This window comes from Oreochromis niloticus, linkage group LG10, assembly GCF_001858045.2.
Source record: "Oreochromis niloticus isolate F11D_XX linkage group LG10, O_niloticus_UMD_NMBU, whole genome shotgun sequence".
Classification (NCBI taxonomy): Eukaryota; Metazoa; Chordata; class Actinopteri; order Cichliformes; family Cichlidae; genus Oreochromis; species Oreochromis niloticus.
Genome location: NC_031975.2, coordinates 15,355,047 through 15,365,191, shown reverse-complemented (window position 1 = coordinate 15,365,191; position 10,145 = coordinate 15,355,047).

The following is a 10,145-nucleotide window of genomic DNA, read 5'->3' as shown; positions in this document are numbered from 1 at the left end:
TTTGAAGTGATTTTTTTATAGCCGCTATGATGATTGCAAACCAGTGCTGATCTGGTTTTAAACTCACGGTGCGAGCCAACTTATGTCATAAATTTGAGTTGTTTTTATCACAGAGACCCATAATTAGAAAACCTCTCTTCGTGGTTTTGCAACCTTTGGTTACAGCTGCTGAATCTCAGTCCATCCAACCATTCTTATGTACCTGCCACAGAGGTTTCACTGCGACCTGAATTGTGCTTGTTTATGTTCCGCTTTATGGCGAGCGGTGAGTGAGCGAACTGGTTTTTATGTTCCCAGCAATTTCTATCCTCTGAACATTCGCCGGATCAGCCGTGGAGATTAAACCAGTCGAAACTTGGGGTAAAAGTAAAGCGAGCCCCCCGTTCTCGTACGACTCCTGATCCTCCTAAAGGGGGAGAAAAAGTTCAGGAAAGCGGCGTTAACTTTATTCTGGGTGAGCGCAGCTTAGAACACTGCCCATCATGGCTTCTCAAAGCCTTTCATTGTGGCTTACTCTTAAAGCTGCTCATGTTAACCCCGCAATTGCTTCTGATAGCACTAAGACATACATCCTTCACGGTTGAGAAATATGCAGCACAGTGGTTATAGTGCTCTTCGCTCACATCCACCTCACATAACAGTGCATAAAGCATATCTAGGGTAAGACAGAAAAGGGTTTTACCGTTGTGTATCTCTCTGCGGAAGCTTAAGAACCAGTTAAATACCGCCGGCTTCCTGAATCTCAGCTAGTTTTAGACTGGCAGTTTACAGAGTGTGTTTTTTAAAATCCTGCATTATAACTTACATGTGGAAAGTGAACTTTAATGCCTTTTTTTTTCGGTTAAAAAACCCCCCCAAACCCTCTCTATCAACTCTCTTTCTCTCACTTCTTCTACTTTCAAAAATAGGCTGAATGGCAAAAAAGGGGCGCAGGGGTGGGGGGTGTACTACTTTTCCACAGCTGATTTTTGTCAGCTGTGGAAAGGTATCAAATAAAAGCATGTTGACTGCAAACGCTGTCGTGTTTCCTTAGTCATTTCAACGACAAATGCTCCCCTTCCACTTGTTCTTTAATGACATCATCCATCAGGTGACATTCGTTATCGTGCGTTTTGAGCAGTCTTTAGTGACAGGGAAGATTTGTAATTCATTGAAATCAGCCAGTGCAAGTTTTTCTTTCCCATCTGAGTAGATGTCATAAATCGTAGAAAAAGAAGAAGAAGAAAAAAAAACAGGTTGTGTTTTGAGCCTCGTGAGTCACACCTGCCAAAGAATTTCCTCCCAAAATAGATACACATGTTTCCTCTGAGTCCTCTTTTTTTGCTGTGAATGCACATCAGGATGGGCAGATTTTGTTTTCAGCTTACACTTGTGTCCAGGCATGTGCACACACACGCATACCACACACCGGAGGGGTTTTCTGAAGCTTTACTACAACTCTGATTTACTACCTCCTGTGTCTGTCATTGTTTGTCCTTTACTTCCTGCCAAAAAATTTTTTTTTTGTTGTTGTTTTCTTTTTTTGGCTTGTTCTCAAAAGTGTTTTCCTGCAAAAGTGTTTTGCTGTTAGTCGTTATATGAAGCTGGATATGTCCAATGACGTGAGGCCAGCAAATGTTTACACAAATAAAGTCACATAGCAACAAAGCACAATATGACACCAAAGGCAGTGTTACGTCAGCTAATACGAGCACTTTTTCTTATTAAATGAATGGGCTGTAAATATGTGGTTACAAATACAGCAGTTATTTTCTTTGATCTTGAATCCTGACATAAATCTGACTTTAAGTTAAAAAAATATTCTGCAGAGAGGCAGCAGGATACGTGATGGGAAAAATCAGGTGTCTGAGACCCTTTTAGTCTCACTGCATTCCCCCTTCAAAGGTGATTATTGCTCGTCTGCCCCTTTTTACATGAATTAGTTCCAAGAAGCGTTGGGTTACCGTTTTAATTTGTTTTCTTTTCTCTCATAGTCAATCATCCTTGAAGCCTTTCTCAGCAGTCATAAGCACTTTGAATTTTGACCTTCAACCCCTATGCCCAAATCATGCAGATCATGTTCTGCGTGGGGGGTTGGGCCAAGACTCAAGCAGAAAAGACAAACGTTCGACGGGACGCCACCTCAGCGAACAAGCAGAACAAAAATAAGCCAGCAAATCAGTAAATATTTCGCCTTTGCCTTCTTCTTATCTCGCAATTACAGACTCATATTCATCATTTTGTGACCTCATCTTACAAGTCTCGATGTTTTGCAAAGGGGATTTACTCGTCTGCTCCATCTGACTTAGTTGGCCAGAGCCGGGCTCGCTGCAGCCAACTGAGAATCCAGCAGAGAAATCACCCTCCCTCACATGGGGGTTAACATACAAACGAGTAAATCAATAGATGAATAAATTGCCCTCTTCACCACAAGAGGACCCAGAGGAGGAATCGAGGATAGGCGAATAGAAGGGCAAAGCCGCATCTTTTCAAGGAAAACTGGCCCTGAAGCTTAGAAGGCTAGTTTTGCTTTAATGAAGAGTCTTTCTTCTGAATATAAATGAGCAATAAGCAGAGAGAAAGAAGGGGATACCAATGAGGAAAGTGGAGCATCACCTAAGATAAAAAAAGCTATTGGTACTTCATGACTTATTTATGTGTCCTGTGTGGCTGGTTAGAGTCCCATGGGAAGAATTAAAGGGATGGGAGGCAGTGCACTCTCGGTGTCTCCAGCACCGGGACGTCACATTTGACCTCACTAGTAGGCAAAAGGTCTTGGAGGAAAGTTTGCCCTGCCCTGTGGGACTCCTCATCGGTAAGCAGAATTATCTCTCTATGGTTATATTCCTTTCTAACTTTCTCAGCAGATGCATCTTCAGATCTGTGTGGCTCTTCATTTCAGGAATTATTTATGTTGACAAAGAAGCCTTTGTTCAAGAACCAAATCACTCCTTTTAAACCCGAGACATAAAGAAAAAATGGACAGTGTTTCTTAAGACAAACAAAAGCAGGGAGTATCCCAGTGACTGCACTGGCTGCAGAGTTTGACAGTCCAAAGCATACCATGCAGACAGAAGCAGCATGCTGAAATAACATTAACTTTGAATACAGACACTTAAAAGCTGATCCAAATGGGTTTTGGTCTACCTCCAACAGCACTTGGTATTTTCTTTACTCACTGAGAATTTAATCGCACTCAGAGTTGTGTTGACTCAGTTGGGTCACCTTGGTTTAGAGTGGTAACCATTCATTATGGCGGGATCGCTTTGAGCGCTCAACAGTTCTTTGTTGCCGAATTGATTGGAACATTAAATGCTGCTGTGCTACTCTGTGGTTTTTTGAACTGCTGGGAAGAGCGCAAAGTGCAAAACAAATATGTCTTTGATAAATGTTTTCTTGTCTTCAGAGACAAGCCTCTTCATATGACGCAACCTCAGACTAAAGTGTAGAGCATTAGACTTAATCAAGTTATGATCTTCAAGGCGTATAAATGAAAGGACTTTAAATCATGCATTGGACTCATAAAAATGTGTTTTCTTTTTCAGCGTGACTCAGATATCATAAACAAAAATTGATTCAGTTATTCTTTTGCCCATTTCTTTTATTGCTCTCTTTTTTTCTCATATTCCTTTTATCGAGTACTCAGTAGGAAGAGAGACCCAGACGGCAAGAGCAGAACACGTATGCACAATGACTAAAAACACATGAAAATGTGCAATATTTATTGTTATCCTTCTACCAGTTATTTAATGAGCAGAATGCCCATGTTTTGAAATACAGAAACCAATGTTAGCACAGTTAATTTTTCGGATTTGTCAGAGGAATTGGATTTGCTGAGTTGTGACCATAACCATAGATCAAATCAGTTCCAGAGGGAGGGTGCATCTATGCAGACAGACCTGTCATCCAAATGTGCTAAAATTTGACAGCTTTTTATGATAAAATGACTTTAAAGCTTCTTTTTTTTTGACATTTTTGTGGTGGTTTAAGGTATAAGGCCAACTCCTGTAGTGTACTGGCAACACATTTGTTCCATCTGATAGAAGAACAGCTGAATTAGATATCTGCAGAACAGTTACACATTTCCAGTCGTCCGTAGATTTTGCCAAAAAATGTAAAACATTTCTGCCATCAGGTCATTTGATATGGGCCAATAACAACAAGAAGGCAGGCACAGCCCATGAGACGAAGAAGGTGAAGAAACCTGAGTGTTGCATATGAGATGGTTCAGATCTGGCTTTTACCGAGAACATTTTAACTCGTAACACCAAGGGACACTTTTATTCACAAGCAGAGAGAAGAAGAGTAAATGTAGCCCGCTCACACTTGAGTCAACTCTCTAAAGCTCACACAAAGTAACACTAAAGCCGATCTGTCTTAGGAATAGTAGATACAGGGAAAAGACTGGGACAGAAAGAAGGATGGATAGAAAGCGAAGGGCAATAAAAGCGTTCAGGAGGGATCTTTATTTAGTTTAGAGTCAGACTCTAAAGTGAAAGCAGATGGGACTTCAGTCTGGAATAGTTTCCACTTGAAGTCTTGGACTCTTGTTGTTCTGCTCGTTGTTTCTGACCTCATTCCAGTTTTCTTCAACCTGTACTCTGAGCCTTCAACGAGAGGTTTCGAACCGCAGATAGGAACACATATGCAAATTCAGCCTGCGCTTACAAGAATGTAGATCTGCATGTTTGTACACAGATGTTTGAGAAATGGCTTTAAAGAGTACACGGGCAGGAAACATATGCTTTGCACAGAGCTGGTTGGCTGTGTGGGGTATTGGCAAGACCCTCCACAATGACAGGGTGAGAGTGAGAGAAACCCCAAAAACAAAAACTGTGAGATGCCTTGTTGAGCGCTGCAGCTAAACAATGCCGAGTGAGGTTCATCGGAGGTCAGCTGACTGTGTTTTTGTAGTGGCACACAATACTTTACAGTAAAAGTTTAGAAAATAGTGAGGCCGTTTATTTTGTCTTCTTCACAAAAATGTTTGCAACATTTAACTGTAATGTGAGACAAAGGCTAGCAAATAACCAGCCATATTATTTATCCTCGTATGAACACACCATCTGCATTGTTGTACACAAAGAGGGTGACCTGACTGCACTGTGCATCCTCCATCCAGACAAACCAAACTGCCACCCTTTCAAAAAGCCTGAGACTGAAGAGTGTGTGGGAAAAGATATGGACACACCTATGCATTTCTATTTGACATTCACAATAAAGGTGTGTTGAGCTTTCCAAACAAACATGAGCTACCATAAGCGATAGTCCTTCTGTGAAACCCATTTATTGTGTGTGTTTTGTAAAGCCAGGTGCAAAGGCAAGTGCACGTAAACTATAGATGGTGATTAAGCTGTTTCCATCCCATCATCTCTGGCCGTGCTCTCTGGAGAGTCGCTGCTTTGGCCACCTTCTCCATCACTTAGTGTTGTGCTTTTGCATGTTTTATTTTTAGCGGGTGATTAATGGCAGCAGCTTATTTTGTGAACAGTCTCCCACACACCCATTATTCAGTGAAACACAAGAGCATCCACACTGAAGTCATTCTTCCGTTGTGTTTGAGGACTCGCCCTGAAGAGCTGTTTTCACGCTCATTTCAGTTTGCGTGGTTGTCCAGGTTGAACGCAGCCTCTGCATCATCCTAAGGTATGAGTGTTTGACAGCTGTCTGGAGGGTTGCAAGTCCTCTAGGTTTTCTAAACCTTTTTAAGGTCCAAAATTTAAAAGTATAGTGAAATTCCAATGCTCTGCAGATGAAGCAATGTGGCTTTGTGAAAGAAAACTCTGAAACAATAACTCTAAAATAAGTAAATATTTGTACTATTAAGTCTGGCTTAGTAGGTAGAGCAGGTTGTCTACCAGTCAGAAAATTAGTGGTTTAATCCCAGTCTCCATGTCAAAGATCCTGAACCCCGAGTTCCCCTTGATGGATCAGAGCAAGTGTGTTTATGAACTAGAAAAAAAGCACTTGTATGATTAGGTGAATGAGGCTCATAACAAAAATACTATGAGTTCTCAGTGTAAAAAGTGCCAAATAAGTACCAGCCTATCCATTTATTATGTACATTGCTTGTGCGCACACATGACTTTAATCTAAATTAATTAAAATGAATTTTTCAGCCACTCAGGAAAGCAGAAGTGAATTGCTGTGTTCTAGGTCTGCATTCCAACACTTTCTTTGAAACCTCTGGGACAGCACACTGAGGTGTAAGATGCCATGAGATGGTGTAATGATACATGCAGTGATAAATTGTCTTTATTGCTGGCAGCTGTTTCTCTCACTGTGCCTACAAACATTAACATACAAACAAGCTTAAAAGCTCATTGCAGGCCACATTGTGCGCATAATAAGCTTACGTAAGACCGTATTATTACCACACCTACAGTATCAAAGGCTACGATGCTCCAAAGTGTCTTTGATTGCAACAACGTTACAACTCTGACCAACTTTGAACCTCCCTCACTTTAAAATTCTTTCACATTGATTATCTTTTGTTTGAGACTACCCAAACCCTCAGTATGTATACCAGGTTTAAAGCATTTGGAGAAAATATTAAGATACAAATGTTCAGAACTGTAACTGATGCTGAAATCTTATGTCTTTCTATCTTCAAAGTTGAGTGGAGAACAACAAGCGGTGATCATTTCTGTCAGAAATGCCTAAAGTTATTTAAGTATATCAGCTACCTCGTAGCCTGTAATTCTTCAGTGCAAAGTTGCAAACCACATCCAACACTGGGTTGATTCAGCTATGCTTTATCAGTGTCACTTGATTAAAATGCTGGAATCACCTGACGGTAAACCACAGCTGCTGATTTATACCCGCACAATCTGCAGATGTGTAAAAGAATTTATATTAAGCAGAAAATTTTTTACACCAAAAGTGTTTTACTCTGTTTGGCTTGAGTAATGTAATGGAATTCTCACCTCATCCATCTTATTCCAACACACAATCTCTAGGGCTCACCCCCCCCAAACCCCCACACTTTCTCCCGCCTTCACTGATGGCTTGCTGCCCTTGACATCTTACTGTTTCTCCGAGTGACATGCCACGCTGCCAGGAATGCGGTTCATCTGAGCGATGTACAACCACAAACCGTATCCTTTACAACCTGGAAGACTCACCCAGCGGGGGCCGAGAGAGGCGTGAGAAGGAGGGGATGGAAGTTCTGCTCTAAGAGGGAGTGAACCAGGCAAAGCTAAACATGTCAAAATTAGCTCCTGTGACTCTTCTAAAATCTGAAAGGCAACTGTGTTTTTTTTCTTTTGGTCGACAAAAAGCGAGCTGATGTTGGTGTTCTGTGCCGTGAAACTGAGAAAGCTCGCCTCCTACGTCACTGGAGACTAAGATTTCAAATCAGTGACCGTTAAACTAAGCAGCAGAACAGACTATTTTCCTTCTAAAATATATATTTTCACAATTTTGTGGAAACCCCTTGTTTTTTAAGCATTATAAAAATAAATCAACAACCTGGATAAACCTTTAAATAAAAGATTCGGTAGGTCTTAGGGGAAAAGAATGTTGTTGGGGTTTTTTTTTACTATATTTATGTATTGTTCCAAATTTCCCCCCATCTCTTCATGACCTAGAATATAGTTTAATTTGGTGTAAAATGGACCTCTGTGCTCTGTGTATACACTCCCCTGGCACTGAATCATGTCTGTGCTTTACTATGAAAGTTTTAGCCAAGCCCACATCCAGATCTGTTTCTTTCCAAGGGAAAAGACTTACTGTGCAGCCATCCTTCACACTGACACAGCTGGAATAGAAACCTTGAAACACTGAGCGGTGCCGTGTTTCATTGTGCAAAGCCTTAAAAATAAAATATGGCCTAGAAGGACCGAGCACTGTGCAGTAATTTCACCAAATCAGAAATAGATAATAACGGATCAAAACATCACCAGCAGCACAGTGACTTGCAACAAAATATTTTTCCTTGCTTGAGTCCCCCCCTCCCTCTCCCCCTGCCGCCATACCCTGCCAGCACTTGTTTTTCCTCAATCAGCAAGTGTTTAAGCCTGTGTTTTTCCACAGGAGATATAATTCAAAATGACAGTGCACTGTGTGATACAAAAGGGCTTTGGAAAGGTGCAATACCCCAGTGTATCTATCTAAATCTCTATAACTATCAGAGTTTAGGGAGAAGGGAGGTAAAGGGAGTTAGCAGAAGAGGACACAGTAGAGGAGGTGACAGTGATGAGAGTGAACTCTTATGCTGAGGTTACGGGGGGAGTCTACTTACTGGACATGACAGAAAACATGGGAGCCATGGGGGACACCTCGAAGATATCCACAGCGCCCCTGTAAATCTTCATTGCTCGCTCACAGCTCACTCCGCCTGATATCTCTATTATACAGTCGGTGGCTCTCATCGGTTAAGAAGCCAAACCAATTCTTCCATTCATTAAAAGAAAACACTCAATTTTATCTCCAGCTACACCACCCACTTTGTCTGGAATAATCCTTTTACATCTTTTGACCTTTTAAGCACCCCGAATGACTTCAGAATAAGCCCCCCCCCACCTAAAAAAAAAAGTTTAACCCTGTAATAAATCCGTGAAAATAATCCAGGTTTTTATTAGTCAGAAAACAATTTTTGGAAGTAGCCAAACCTTGTAAATTTATACGATTTCACATCTCTGCAGTACCATGGCTCTTCTCGCTTTCTAACTCCTTTCCGTGCGAGAGAGAAGAAATGTGGTTTCATTACTCATTTGGGCCAAAACAGATTGTCCTTGTTTTCCTGATTTTTCACCACAGAAACAGCCTATGAAAGACTCCCTGGGAGCGGTGTAGCGCCCATACACACCGGGTTATAATCAAACACAGGACCCACAGTATCCTGAGTCAGCTACTACTACTACTGACAGCTGTGATGACTCAGGTTTTTCAAAGACATACTTAAATGTCATTTCCAGTAATGATTTATTATATATTGGGCACAATGGATTAGTCAGTTTCCCTGCTGAGTTTCTTAAAAGTTGGAGCCACATTTCATCCTCATCAGTGATACCTGAATTAAGATTACAATGACAGAAAGGCACGAAAGAAAGAAGTGAATCAAATAATAAAACATAAAGCACAATGCCCATTGTGTATGGCATACACTGCTTAAGTGTAAGTTTGTACTATCCTGTAATAGTATGTGATTATTTAATATGCACCCAACCGTACAGTAAGCGTAATCAGTCTGACCAACAGTGGGCAAAATGGGCATCTCCAAGCAGAATTGTATTCTGTCCATCAGACAAACACTTAAATCAAAAGGGAAACATTCCCGGCTACATTATTTAACATAGAAAAGTTAAGAGGGATAAACAGTCGAGTGTCCCACTTGCAATAGGGACAGAACGGACAGTGCAAGGCCACGGCCAGCTGTGCTGCAGGTCAGTCACCTTCTCTAGTATGCTGACAACCTCCACAGGGATCTGTGGGTCACCCCAGCCTCAGCAGGCCAGCTCTACCTCCAGGCTGCAGCCTGTAGAAGGCCCCAGTCTACAGTCTACACAAAGAAACAGAAAAACAGTACTGAGCTGGATCTTAACTGTACAACTCAGAGGACCACAAAACGAGTGTCTGCTATGAAAGTATTGATTTTAATCTGAACAAGCCAGCCTACTGTAAGTCTAAACTGTATAACACGACTGCAACGGAGAGCCAGGAAAATGTGACAGAAGTGCTCGCCGTGAGGAGCATAAAAAGACCAACCTGAGCACATCCATTCACTACTAGCAGCTGTGAAATGCATACAAAAGCACTCCAAAATCAGCACTAACTGTCTATAGCAAATGTGAAGGTGAGCTACTGGGCAGATAATACGAATCTACACTGTTACACCAGTGCATACCTCCAAACCAATTCCAGAAGAGTTGGGAAAATCTCTCAAATGTAATCCTTGATCCATATTTTATTCACAATAGAAAATTCATTAGATGTTCAAACTGAGAAAATTTACCATTTTAGGAAAAATATCAGCTAATTTTGAATTTGATGGCAACAACATGCCTCAAAAGATTTGGGACAGGGCCATGTGTACCACTGTAGCATCCCCCCTTCGTTTAACAACACTTGTAAACATCTTGGAACTGAGGAGACCAGTTGCCTGGAGAGGAATGTTGTCCCATGCTTGTCTGATGCTGGAATCTAGAGGCTTAACAGTCCTCAGT